Genomic DNA, 14,506 nt, shown 5'->3' with positions numbered 1-14,506 from the left:
GAAACACGCTTCGAAAAGGGCCAATCTCTCCACAAATCCTTGTTATAATTGTTACTTCTCCCGCCACTGTTATTACCACCACTGAGGTTATTGGTTCTAGGACTTGTGCTGCTGCTGGCCTTAAAGAGTTCTGCAGTCCTTGCCCTCGTGGACAACCAGGTACCTTGTTCCAAACAACCACCCTTCTTCTCTTTCCCCAAATGCCTAGTACTGAGTGGATTAATGGGTTTTTAATTTCTAGCCTCCCTCTCACATCCGGCCATGTTGTCTGAAGTTGTGGCTCAATTTGATGGAAAGAAACCATGGTAGTGTGGGGGGTATGTTCACTGTCCCCCCTTTTTCTCTCATGAGCAAGTCATGCAGCCATGGAAGAACCAAACCATGTTAACAGATAGAGGAAGAAAGCCAGTTCTCCAAACTCATGGTGTTGCCACGATGTGTTATGAAAAGCCTTTGTTGAAAGTGTGGAGACAATAAAAATATCTGTGGGTGCCAGGGGTGGGGAGGTGAGGTAGGGGAGATGGATACAGGACACAGATGACTTTTAGGGCAGTGAAAATACCTGTATAATATAATGATGGATATATGTCATTATACATTTGGTCAAAACCATTGAATATACAATACCAAGAATGACTCCTAAGATAAATTATGGACTTGGGGTGATTCTGATATCAGTGTAGGTTCATCCTTGGTGGAAATGTACCTCTGGTGAGTGATGAGAATGGGGGAACTATGCATGTGTGGGGGCAGAGGGTATATGGGAAATCTCTGTGCCCCCCTCTCTATTTTATTGTAAACCTAAAACTGCTATGAACAAAATAAAGTCTTAAAAAAGATTTTGCCAAGTGAGAAAAGTTTCTGAAACCAATGACAAACTCTAGATGAAAAATCGCCCCGACTTATTGCAAGTCCAAACAGCTTGGCTCAGCTGAGAGGGCTGGCACCGCATTTGAAGAACAGCTGTGAGATCAATTTGGGTATGAGTTTATTAGCCATGAGTTGGCTTGGAAGGGTATCTTTGGGGAAAAGGGTCTTGGGCAGGGGACCGAAGCTACTGTGAATAATCCTGACAGCACATGCCGTTGCTGGGGAAGATTTAACTGCCTCAGCTGTGCCTCATCAGTCGGCCAGTTCAACCGAGCCTCAGCAGATATGAAACAACAAGCCAGGGCCAGGGCCAGCCAGCCAACTCTCAGTCCGGCATGGGGCCTGGATTGATTTCACCTGTTTAATGGCCGCCTCAGCTTCTCAGAGCCCCAGAGTGGGAAGAGGCGCGGGAAGGTCCTGGAGTCCAACAGTTGTCAAATCGGAGGAGACCCATGAGGCTTTCTATGGTGAGTGTCTCACCTCAGGACACAGCAGGAGGGCAGCAAGCACACAAATGCACAAGGACACCAGCTATGTGTGCCCCAGTCCTGACCCTCCAGGAGCTCATGTCCTCCCAGGGCAGAGTGAGGGAGTGAGTACCAGGTCTTCTGCGAGAACTGGTTTGCCTTCCCAGGCAGTTAGTTCCTTGGTTGAACTTTGATGCTATTTCGCTTTTTTTCTCATTCATTCATTCATTCATTCATTCATTCATTCATTCATTCATTCTGTTTACAAAGATAATATTTGCATTCTGTGTATATGCTCTTGTAGAAAATGTACATACACAAAGGTAGAAAGAAGAATGTAAAACTCTTCATCCTTTGAACATTCTGGCATTTGACAGTGAAGCTTTTGACATCTTTCTCTATGTATATACTCATGTAGACATCTGAATGTTGCTCAACATAATGAGACTTTTTCCGTTTCCCAATGTGAATTTTTTTTACTCAACGGTGTGACAGAGAGCTTCCTTCAGCAATGACTATAGGTGCAGAACATTTTAAACTTTTTTTTTTTTTTTTTGTTAATTTATTTTATTTATTTATTTTTTTTAAATTAAATTTATTGGGGTGACAATTGTTAGTAAAATTACATAGATTTCAGGTGTACAATTCTGTATTACATCATCTATAAATCCCATTGTGTGTTCACCACCCAGAGTCAGTTCTCCTTCCATCACCATATATTCGATCCCCCTTACCCTCATCTCCCACCCCCCACCCACCGCCCCCGAAGGAACTTTTATTTATTTAAGTGTGTTTTTCCAGGACCCATCAGCTCCAAGTCAAGTAGTTGCCTCAATCTAGTTGTGGAGGGCGCAGCTCACAGTGGCCCATGTGGGGATCGAACCGGCAACCTTGTTTTTAAGAGAATTGCGCTCTAACCAACTGAGCTAACCGGCTGCCCCAGAGCAACATTTTAAATGGCTGCTTAGGATTCTGTTACGTGGCTAGATCAGCACCCTGCGAGGTGATTCTCTTTGGACCCATCCATGCTCTGACATCCTCCTGCCCCTGAGTCACACTCTGCCAGGTACCTAACTCCATGCCCTATGCAGAATAACCCAGGTGAACAGCTTTGTGTCCTCGTTCTACTATCTCCTTAGGAAAAGATCCAAGAACCAGAATTTTAGGATCCAAGGGAAGAGACATTTTGACTTTAGTCACATCTAGCCAGATTGCCCTCCAGAGCAGTTGTAACCATGTACGGTCCTATACAGGTTGTCAGAGCTTCTTTAGACGTCTGCCAAAGCTGGGTGTTTTCCTGTTTTCAGTCTTTCGCAATCTAACAGGCTCAATGTTTTATACTTGACTTTAAGCACCATTTCTCAATTTGGGTTAAAATTATTTGTCTACCTTCTTTTTTCTCCTCACTAGTAGCTAGCCTAGGGCCTGAAGCAAAGTTAGGACTTAATACAGAGGGTACCAAAAAATGTAGACATATTTTAAGAAAGGAAAAAACTATTAACATTGGAATACTTAATATATACTGATAACAAAAGATGAATACAAGTCACCTTTGACTTCTGCAATTACCAGAGGTGCTCAAAGTGGTTACCATCAGCATCCAGACACTTCTGAAGACAGCGAACTACTGCTTGAGCAACGTTGACCCAAGTGTCCACTTGTATACATTTTTTTGGCACCACCAGTATATGTAATGCAGTTACTCAAGACTATTTATAAAGCAGGGCACTATACTAGGTACCCTCGGACATGGCATCATTTCTGCCACTGCCCACAGGGAGACCCAGCACGTGACCTGGTGTGTGCGGCACCTGCCTTTGGAGAGAAACAAGTGACACTGTGGGAGGGAGATAAACAGGAAAGTAAGGGGGATGCCACATGGTGGATTGCAGAGGATGTGTCCTGGGAGCAGACATGAGGTCTAGAGGGTGGAAAGAAGGAAGCATGGAATGTGCCAGAGTTGGCATCCTTGCTGTAGCCTTCAAGGAGAGATTCAATGCGGGATGAAGGGACTGAGTGTAGCAACCACATTTCTTAAACTATAGCTGAAAACCACCTACAAGAGAACCCTGCATAGTGCTTGTTCATAATGCATTTCCCTGAGTTCATCTCAAAGCAACAGAGTCAGAACCTCTGGAGATTGGACAGGTCTTGACACCCCCACCAGGAAATTCCTTTACGCACCGAAGCTCAGGAGCCATTACTCAGGGCAACACCCACTCCATAGGTGTTACAGTGAAATAGTCAGAGAAAGTTGATTTAGGGTTTACACAAAAGCAAATAACTAGTTTGTCTGGCACCCTCACTTCACCTGCACATGCTCACTTAGCCTATTGTTCTGGTGTCAAGCAGACGACAAAGGAAATCTGCCTCCCCTCCTGGTTCTTGTGTAACCTCTATGTGGGCAAACATTCTTTTGTCTGTGATTGAGGGATTTAGAGAACTGGCCGTGTGGGTACTGCTGTGTCTTCCCCACAATCACACTCATCACGACACCCTTGAGAGTCTTTGTGTGGCTAAACTGTCAACAAAATGGGAAATTTGCTTGGGCTTTCTCCGGATAAACAGGGCAGGACCTCTGTCCAGCTCTTCGGTGGCGACATAGAAGTGCACTCTCTTACTTCATGTCTGTCCCCAGAGCCAAGTTGCCTTCCCTGGGTAGGGGCAGGTCCCCCAGGGGAGCTGGCCAGAACATGGGGGGCAGTAACAGCTGCTGGAAACTTCCCAGGTAGCTGCCTATAGAACTGAGGAATGAGCCTCTCAAATGAGCATACTGTGGAAAATTCAATTTCTGCTTGTTGCCTCCTGCAGCTCTCAACTGGCCCGCTGCAGAGGTAAAGCCAGGAAAAGCTATGAAAATGTCAGAAAGCAATTGACGCAGCTAAATCATGGCTGTCATCACACGGGCATCCATACGTCCTGATCTTGCTTTACCGACAGTCTTGGCTCGGGACCCCACTTCTGATGGAGGACGGGGTGAGGGGTGCAGGGGGAACTGTGATTTCAAAGAGGCTGCCAGATGGTGGTGAGAGGCCCAGTGCACACATGTCACGCTGACTGACAGCGTCGAGAATTATGCAGATGGAGAAGGAGCCGGTTAGCTACAGTGGATGGTGTTTCTGCCATTCACTGAATACCTATACGGAAAGTAATGCACCTTGATAAGTGACCGTGAACTCTTACTAAAGGTCTGATATGCCGAGACGGGTGCGCCTTTTCCAGCAGCGATGATGGCTGGTACAGTCAGCATATCGGGATAATGTTCTTTGGAACCATCTTTCCCTGGAACCAAATAAAGCAGTTGCTCTTTCAAGTTCGCTGACTTAAGGCCAGAGGAGTGAGGAATAGAAAAAGGCAAATGTCTTTGCCGCTGGACCTGCTGGTCCTCCTTGATTTTCTCTGCCTGCTCCTCTCAAGAAAATATTCTTCCTGTCCTATAAATACCATGGAATCAACCCCACCTTCAAGAAGCCTTCCTGCATTTACTGAGTTCACCTGGCCAATACCCTATTCTTTTATTTTTACTAAATTTATTGGGGTGACATTGGTTAACAAAAGTCTATAGGTTTCAAGTGTACACATCTATAATACACCATCTGTATATTGCATTGTGTGTTCACCACCCAGAGTCAGTTCTCCTTCCATCACCACATATTTGACCCCCTTTGTCCTTTTCTACCTCTCCCACCCCCCGCCCTTCCCTCTGGTAAACACTACACTGTTGTCCGTGTTTATGTTTTTGTCTTGTTCATTTGTTGCTTTCAGTTTTATATTCACATATGAGTGAAAACATGTGGTTCTCAACATTTTCTGTCTGAATTATTTCGCTTAGCATGATAATCTCAAGATCCATCTATGTTGTCGCAAACGGCCATATTTCATCTTTTCTCATGGCTGAGTAATTAGAATGCACTTTTAAAACCAGGCACTCTCTAGTGCTAGATTCCCACTTCTTTTTTGTATGAACTGTGTGGCCTTGGGCAATCCTCAGGGCTGCTAGGAGGATGGAATGAGTTAATATGCAAAGAACATAGTACTGTGCCAGGAATAGAGGAAGGCTAATTTATTATAACTAGAATATATAATATGTACAACACATATTATAGGTAAAATATAATATTACATATATGCATTATGTACAACATATAATGGATGTATACATATATATAATATGATAATTATTAGTAGTTCAACAAATAATATTCAGTAAGCACCTACTATGTGCCAAGGATGGTGCTGGCTACTGGAAATGGGGGAATAAATATATAACACATTAAAATGTCTCCCATTCCCATCAGTGTGTAACGCACCTGGAATGAGAGCAGGATACACATGCCACTAGTTCAAACTAATGTAAAGCTGAACAAAATACTTTTTAAGCAGAGGAGGTGAGGATGAGTCTCAGGGAGAGGTAAGAAGAAACAAGGAACTCCCCAAGTCATTCCGACTGCTGGAGAGAATGGGAGGGCTTCCTGGAGAAACTCACGTGTATTCTGGACCCTGAAGGGTCAGTAGGATTGGGGGTGGGGGGTGGGGATGGGCCAGGCCTCCCAGGCACAGAGTGAGGGAAGGGAACAACAGCATTGGGCCATCCAGAATGCACGCAGTGAGTGCCACAGTGTGCCAGGCACTATGCGAGGGAGGCCCCTCAAATAGAGCAGTGACCAACATGCATCACGAAGGCTTAGTCAGAGTTAGGAAGAATGGGCTGTAACATAGAGGATGTGAAAATCCCTCCCCCACCCATCTGAACTCAAGGAATTGTGGAGAAAAAAATGGCACCAGAGGGAGACTGAAAAGGTCATGCTTTTCTGTTCCCTACTGGCCACTGGTGGAATGGGCAGCTTTACAAATATCCAGATAGGCAGGGAACATAGAGATTGGACATTTTGTACTAGGCAGGGCATGGCCCAGGGGAAGCTGCAGGCCCCTGGAGACACCCCAACCCTCAGTCTGTGCCCATATAATATGGCCGTGGGGCAATGCTAGAGAGACAGGGGTAGGGAGCCGGCAGCCAGACAAGCCTGAGGTGGGGTTCCCTGGCTTCCTGCACTGGGGTCTTTTTTGCCCTCTTTAGTAAGAGAGTAGTTTCACAAAGCCAGGCATTGTTGAGAGGAAACACGTTTTTCTAAATTCCTTTATTTTCCTGTTTATAACAGGTCAGCAAGTAAGTGGGACCAGAAGAAGGGGAAGGCAGGGCCCTGGTGGAATTCTGAATTTTTTAAGGCCAGAGACTCTCTTCTGAAGGAAAACCAAAACTACATCAATTATTTTTAACAGAGATAATTTAATATACGGCATTGGCTGAACAGAGTATTGAAAAGCCAAAAAGGAAACAGTGAAGTAAATCAAAGAGGTCGTGTAAGTAAGAGGAAGTAGGAAGAGTCAGGAGTTATTGGGCATTAGAGACACGGGGAATGAGCTCTGCAGAACTGGCATCCAGGCTGGATCTGGAAGAGGGGAAAAGAATGGAACCAACTGCAGCTGTGAGGCTAACGTCTCCGCAGATGGGAAGAGGAAGAAAACAGGCAGGAACAAGCCCCTTCTCCCTCCCTTCCTGCCTTCCGGTTTCCCTCAACGACTAGAATGTGGCAGAAGTGACAATAGGTATATTCTGGACCCAGGCCTCAGGAGGCCTTGTGCCTCCCAACTCACCTCCTGGAATTGCCCTGAGACCGCCATAGGACAAAGAACCCATGAGGAAAGCACGATCCGGAGAGAGACGCCCAGCCCAGATGCTCCAGTGGCCCCAGCCCACCTGCCGCTGAGTATAGCTACATGAGTGAGCCCAGGTGAGTCCAGCTGAAGAACCCACCGCCCCATCCACAGAACTGTGACAACTAAATGTTGGGGTTTATTATGCAGAAATCAACAACTGAAACCATGTGCACTGAAGAGACCAGTCAAGGATGGCAGGGCACCTAGAAGCAGGACGCTGGGGCAGGAGGGAGGGGTGCCAGGGGAGGGGCAAGGGGCAGGGACGGATGGCGAGAAGGAAGGGCCGGCCTCTGTGTTCTGACCTCTTATCAGTGAGTCTCATCGAGACCACAGTTGGTGGTGGGTTTCCTTGGGTTAGTCACTCTTACTTACCACATTCTCTCCTTTCTCTTACTTCTCTCCCTGGCAATGTGTCTCCAAGGCATAAGCTGGGTCCCTTTCCTGCAATGCTGTTTGCTGGCACCTCACTTGGTTAGTTCTAAGCATCCTCACTCAAAATACACTGAGAATTCTGTGTGTGTTCAGCTACTATTGTGTCCCTCTTGATCCTAAACCAGGATTCCCTGTAGGCTCTCTGAAAACACGCTGTTGTCCTACATAGCGCTCATCTCAGTTTGTAATTACATATTTATTTTTGTGTTTTAAAGGCCTGAGCTCTGCAAGACCTAAAGAGCTTATGCACCGAGACTCTGCAAGACATGATGAGTTAATGCCAGCACTTCTAGTCCCTCACCTTTCCTATCAGTTTGTCTAGACCACTAGTTCTCACAGTGTGGTCCCTGATGAGATCAATGTCATTTAGCCTCATCTGGGACCTTGTTAAGAATGTAATGTCAGTTCTCAGGCGCCACCCCAGTCCTGAATTGCCAACTCTGGAGGTAGAACTCAGCACTCTGAGATTTAATGAGCTGTCCTGGTGATTTTAGTGACACACTAAAGTTTCAGAGAACCACTAGTCTAAACAGTGAGGAGAAAGGTGAGTTGGGGAGGAAGTAAGAAATGAGGAGATGGGACCTGGAAAAAAGACAACTTTATACCAGCCCTCTTCTCTGCTTGCTTTGGCCAGTTCAGGAGGTGGAGCCAGAAATGCCAGATAGGTTTGTAGGGAGTGGTATGAATGCACAAGGACCTTTGCCCAATGAGAGAGAGAAGAGAGGAGAGAGAACAGAGAAGAGAGAAGCGAGAAGAGAGAAGCGAGAAGCGAGGAGAAGAGAGAAGCGAGAAGAGAGAGAAGATAGAAGAGAGAAGAGAAAAGAAAAAAGAGAGAAGAGAGACCACTATGCCGCTGTTTAACAGTGCGGAAACTGAACTCCTCTGGAATTAGGTAACTTCCCAGACTCACACGGCCAGGGTGTGGCAGGGCCCCTACTTGACCCCAAGTCTGTCTGTCCCCAGGATCTGCACTGCTGGCCAGCCAGTTCAGCTGCCAGACTTATTATTAAGAAATGCATCTCACACTTTTCTTAAAGAAGCAGCTAAGCAAGCACCTCAGCAGAGAAATACCCAGCACACCAGCGTTGGCTCTGAAGGTGAGAGTGTGTCAGAGGCTTGCGGGCAGCTGGTGGGCTCAGCGTGGGCTCTCACGATATGCCTGTGGGGTGCTTTTCCCTGAGTCCTTTGCTCCAAGTGTTCAGGGTGAGTTGAGGCCTGGGGATAAACAGCAACCGGCAATACATCTCCCCGAGTTTATTTACTAAAACAACATTTTTTTTTTTTATTATTTTTTATTACCAGGTCATGTTCGCAGCAAAAATATGACAGTCTACATTTTATGTTGCCATTGATCTTTAATCCGAGCCTGCCTCGAGGTTTCCTATAAAATCAGGGTTTCCTGCGCCCAAATGTGATTCCAGCACCGGAATGAATGACAGCCCGGGCTGCTCTTTTCTCATCTGAAAAGGCTGAAATTGCTTTGTGTAAATGGGTGGAAAATGCTGATATTTGGATTCTATAAATAGCTCGCCTCTTGAGCGAGCGAGTAGCGCCGGGTTTCATCTGTGCGTCTCCTTGGAGTGTTTGGGGCCTTATCACTTTTATCCAGGGTGCGGCATACAAATGAGTCCCGCCACTGTGCGCCCTGCCAGGCAGCGTTGATTTGGAACATTTGGGCACATCTACAGGTCAGGAGGGAGGGCTGCTGCTGGAGGCACACGACATTGCCCTCGAGGGTAGGGGTGGGGGTGGCTGGAGACGCGCCGAAGAACCTTCCTTTAGGGGAGAGAGAGCCTCACAGCCCCTTCTCCACACTTCCATTTGCAGCCTGTGCCTGCCTGCGTGGGAGAAGGTTCTATCTATAGCGCGCTATTTTTAGCTCCATCATCTGAAGAACCTGACAGCCAGTTAATGACTGGGACCCATCGCTGCGTGTCTGCCGCGCTGTGGAACACGCACACCCGGAGCAGATGGGCAGAGGCTCAAGGTTGTTGCATCTGCAAATTCCTTTCCTTCCCCCAGAGGTGGGCTGTTGGGAGGGGCCTTGCTCCCCATTTTCTGAGAACCCTCCTCTGTCAGGGAGGGCGCATCTTGTTCATTTCTGGTGCAGTCAGTGACATCTTCCTAACCCAGAATCCCATTCCTAGACACTGTTAACACCGTCTGGAGAGAAGGAGGGGCAGAGAAGGCAGGGGTGGCAGGCCTGGGAGCTGACGCAGGAGTCTCATTTCACCTTGGGGACTTGGAAAACCCGGGAAGAAGGCCAGTGGAGAGCCATCCCGGTTAGAAGCTGTAATTTTCCCAAAGAGGGAAAACCCTGTTTCAGAGACTTCATGCCCTTCAGAAGCTGTAGTCTGTATTGGCTCCAGCCCCTGAGTCCATAGATCAGGTGCCACATGCCCAGAGAGGCCCAGCCACCCGCCCAGGACTTCACAGCCTGCTTCTCCTGTCCCCACACCCTGTCCAGCTGCTGCATCTGGGACCAAGTTACAAGTCAAGCGTCTGCTTATAGTCGGTGAAGGAGCACAGGGAGATGTTCAGGGTTTGTCCTTCCATTCATTCTCTCACTAGCCCTATAGCTGTGGGTCATGGGGGCTGGTTGGCTGAGCACCAGGAGATCAGATTCAGAGCAAGGGGTGGCACGAGAAAACCAGTGACAGGGCCCCAGCTGGAAACCTTCGGCACAATCTTGGGTGGGATTGAAGGGTAATAAGGCAGTTGTGTCCAGTAAGGGCCCTGCGGGGGGCTTTGGCCCACAGTCAGGCCTCCTGCATGACACAGGCAGCCGATGTGTGTAACAGGTAGCATGTGTGTCATTCTGAGCCCACTACTGGAATCAGCGCAGAGTTCTCAATGCAACTCCAGGAGATAGTATCCTATTATCATTCCCATCTTACAGCGGGAGAAAGAGGGAAACTACTTTATCCACGTCACCCACCCACCCACCCAGTAAATGGGGGATCTGGGATTCAAACCTGGGCTGTCTGGCTCCATCGTCCGTGCCCTTAACCACTCTTTTATACTGCCTTCAGGTTAGACCCATCTGACTTACCCCCCTTAAGTTGGGCCAGATTTAAGGGGCCTTGGAATTCTGAACCGGCGCTCTCACTCTCAGATTCCTCTGGACCAACACCACCCAATCACAGCACTGTCAGGAAGGGTGGAAATGTTCCATATTGGTGTTGGTCGGTACCATAGCCACTAGCCCCTGGGAGCTACTGACTATTTGAAATGTGGCCAGTGCGACTGAGAAGATAACTTTTCTATTTAATTTTAATTCATTGCAATGTCAATGTCAATAGTCTCATGGGGCCAGTGGCTACCATGCTGGACAGAACAGCTCTAGAAGACTGGCTACACATTTTAATCCAGTGGGGAGCTTTTGAAGATAACAATGCCAGGATGTATGCCCGACGTTCTGAGTTAAGTGGTCTGGGGTAAGACCTGGCATTATTATTTTACATGATCTTCAGGTGATTCTAATATGCAGGTGTTGGGAACCACTGGGTCCCTAAGTCATTCTAGCCTCTTCTAGTTGCTAATAAATAGTCCTCTGTTTCTATTGTGGCAGATACTGTAGGTGATTCATTCAACACCATCCCCGAAACTTTTATCCCTTACCTTCCTCTACTCTAGAGGTTAGGAAGCTAAACACTTGATTTCGCTAATGGCCAGGCAGTTGGGAAGACACTGTTCTGGCCAAAGAAACATAAGCAGAATTCCGCTGATGCTGCTGCCTCACCTTTCTTTTTCCTGCCTAGAAGGCAACTAGATGCCTGGAGCTGTGGCAGCCATCTTACAACCGTGAGGGAAGACCAGGAGCATAGCAGATGTCCTTGTGCCACTGAGTCTTGTGCTACCTCTGAACATGTTTTAAGAAAACATACAACTTAGTTGCTTATGCCACTCTCATTATGTTTTTTTGTTCCTTGTAGCCTAGAGCATTTCTATCTAATATTGGTATCTTTTAATTTCCTTAGCATTGAAATTGCTCTAAAGACTAAACCTGTTGAAGTACATGATAACACATTGCAAACTGTGAAGCACTCAGCAAATGGACAGTGTTTGCAGTTGGTTTGTAAACATGGTGAATCTCCACTTCAAGCAAGAAATCCAAACTCAAGGGCTTGAAATTCATGATTCAATGGCAGGTGGGGAGCGTTCCCAATGGGGATTTGGCCAAGGGAGGAGCAGTGTCCTGGGAATAAGGTGACCAACTTCTCCTGCTTGTTAGCACTGCAAGTCCCAGGAAACCCCTGCATGCTGGGCGAACCAGGAGCGTTGTTCACCTTCTCTGGGAGCACAGAACAGAGACCTCTCATCGACCACAAAACATCTGCTCTTAGATTAGGTGCCTAGCTGACCTCACAGGCCTGGCCACTCGTTGCTGGAAAATCCATCAGCTGATACACTCTGGGCCGGAACATCCTCCACTCAGCATTTCAGTTGTGGTGGCTGAAAATGAATTAAGGGCTCTTAGAAGTGCTCACATACTTCCCTCAAAGGCTCCACTTCTTCTTTCTCTAAGAAAAAAGAATTGCACACCCCAAGGCAAACGGGGCTGGCACGAGGACTGAGTGTCCAGTGCTTTGCACAGTGCCGGCCCAGCACCACCCACCAAAACACATGCTGCTTGAGTGAAGCGCCTCGGGCTGGTCCTTGCTCCCCATCCCCAGCTGCTGTGTCCACACATGGGCCACCCCACTGCTGCCTCTCCCCAGCCCCATCCCAGCTGACTTCTCCAGTATTTATGCTCACCTCTTATTTGAATGGTGCCTTATGGTTTGCAAAAGAAGCTCATACACATTATCTTGTTCGATTCCTCCCACAGTCCTGAGAGGTGGTCATTCTTCATTTCATCCCCATAATATAGATGAGAAAACTGAGGCTCAGAAAACGAACTGTTTTCCAGTTTCTCTCTAATTTCTGTTTGTTCTTGCTGAGGTATAAGTTGTAGTTGTGGACAGGATTTTGGAATGTGACAGGTTTCGGTTTGAATTCTGCCTCTTGTCGGCTGTGTCTGCTGAGCCTTGCCTCTTGGAGAGATAGGATGGTCTTTCTGGAGTTCCCAAAACAGTGTCCGGCACCCAGTAGGGGCTCAGTAAGTGATCCCTTCCTTCTTTCTTTTTCCTTCCCCCCTCACCATCTCTTCCACTGTGTTTAATTTGAACAAGCTTCTAAAGGACTAAAAGTCCTTTCATAGTAATAGCTGACAGCTATGTGTCAGGCACTTTTCCAAGCATTAGTTAATTCTCCTGGCCCTTGAGGTCTGTACTATTTTCATTCCAATCCACAGGTGAGGAAACAAGGCACAAGAAGGCTAAGTAATTTGTTTATAGTCTCACACCATGCTGCTAACCACCATGCCATCCTGCTTCCACTGATTTGATGGTGGGGAATTTCAGGAGCTGACAGGACAGGGTAGTTGGATCCAACATGCCTTCTGTGCTGTTCCCATCAGGTATAAATTCACTTTAAAATAATACATATTTTGAAAACAGCACGGTGCTCTGGCAGCCACTGGGCGGGTAGGGGGGTGTGGAAGGGCAGGTATTAGTTTTCTGCTGCTGCTGTAACAAATTACCACAAACTTAGTGGCTTAAAACAACACTGATTTATTATTTTAAAGTTCTGGAGGTTCTAAGTCCTAAATGAGTCTGACTAGGCTAAAATCAGGGTGTTGCTACTTTCCTTCTGGAGACTCTAGGGGAGATTCCACTTCTTTCCCTTTTCCAGCTTCTAGAGGCCTCCTACATTCCATGGCTTGTGTCCCTTTATCTTCAAACCCAGCAGCAACTTCCAATTTATAATTCTAACCTTCTCTTTATAAGGACCCTTGTGTCTGGGACCAGCCGGATAATCCAGAATATAAACTTCTCGTCTCAAGATAATGTAGTCACATCTACAAAGTCCCGTTTTCCCTGCAAAGTAACATATTCATAGGTTCTGGGATTAGAGCACGGGTATCATTGGGAACCCATTATTTTGCTTACCATAGGGGTGGGCAGGGTTTGAATCTTAGCTCTACTGTTTGTAGCCCTCGTGTCTCAGTTTCCTCCATAAAGTGAGAGGATGATGAGGCTGGTGGAAATACCTACCTCTTAGGATTGTAAATGTTAAAGGGAATCCGTGTTCCCTAAGTGCAATGCTCTTTGGCTGTGATGCAAAACCATGGTATGTGTAGCATCCATCTAGGCCCCTCCATGTCCTCCCCCATAGAACTTGGGAGAAATGAGAACCAACGCCAAATTATGCTCTGCTACTCATTATACTATGAGTAATAAATCCCTTTGTCTCTAACCTGGGAGTCTTGTGTCTCTTGCTAGCGTCACTATCCCAGAACCTGACAGAATGGTGGTGGTGAAGTATGAAGGGGGGGTGGGTGGTGTGATCTTATCTTGATCTCGATGGGCAAGAAAATACCACCTGATCTTGAAGTTACATGTTGAAGCTTTGGTGGTAAAAAAGAGCTGTTAACATGATTAATTAGGTGATTTAGGAAGCTTCCACTGGTAACTATAGGGCAGATGGGGAGAATTGTTAGGTTATCCGACATAAGAGGAGAGTGAAGGTGATTGTAATGTTGTCTATAATCTAATTACAATATTTTGACAGAGATACCATAATATGTAAATGTATGTGGGTTAGTTTTAATCTATACTCTAGAGACAGTTAACATTTTAAGTGTTCTAATCAGAACAATCCAGGGGGGATTGATTAGCACTTCAAATCAGAAGTCCAACCTCTTGAGGTAGTTACAAGTTCTCAGCTATTTTTATCTTGGATCAATACCAGAGGCTTTGCTAATTAGCATAATGGATGCTAGAAATTAGTTTTTTATTTGTGAAATCAGTTGTATTCCAGATGTGCAGAGGAGCTTGAAATATTATACAGAGACTCCTGCTCTTGCACGGACCGAGTTGAAGGACCCAGGGAGCCCTACAGTGTATGAGTTCTCAAACCTGGCTTCCCATTGCGATCACCTGGCAGGAAGCTTTAAAAAAATGCCTGGATTCTAC

General features: G+C 46.6%; 1 long non-coding RNA gene across 1 annotated transcript; it reads left to right on the top strand.

Moving 5' to 3' along the window:
* Nucleotides 1-7,715: 7,715 nt before the first annotated feature.
* LOC141569285 (uncharacterized) lies at nucleotides 7,716-11,579 on the top strand. Its single transcript, XR_012492792.1, has 3 exons — nucleotides 7,716-8,584; nucleotides 9,315-9,474; nucleotides 11,468-11,579. It is a non-coding gene; the product is annotated as an uncharacterized LOC141569285 (long non-coding RNA).
* Nucleotides 11,580-14,506: the final 2,927 nt, after the last annotated feature.

Source organism: Rhinolophus sinicus, linkage group LG02, assembly GCF_036562045.2.
Source record: "Rhinolophus sinicus isolate RSC01 linkage group LG02, ASM3656204v1, whole genome shotgun sequence".
Taxonomy (NCBI): domain Eukaryota; kingdom Metazoa; phylum Chordata; class Mammalia; order Chiroptera; family Rhinolophidae; genus Rhinolophus; species Rhinolophus sinicus.
The sequence above is the reverse complement of the archived record's forward strand: the minus strand, read 5'-3'. Positions and strand labels throughout refer to the sequence as shown.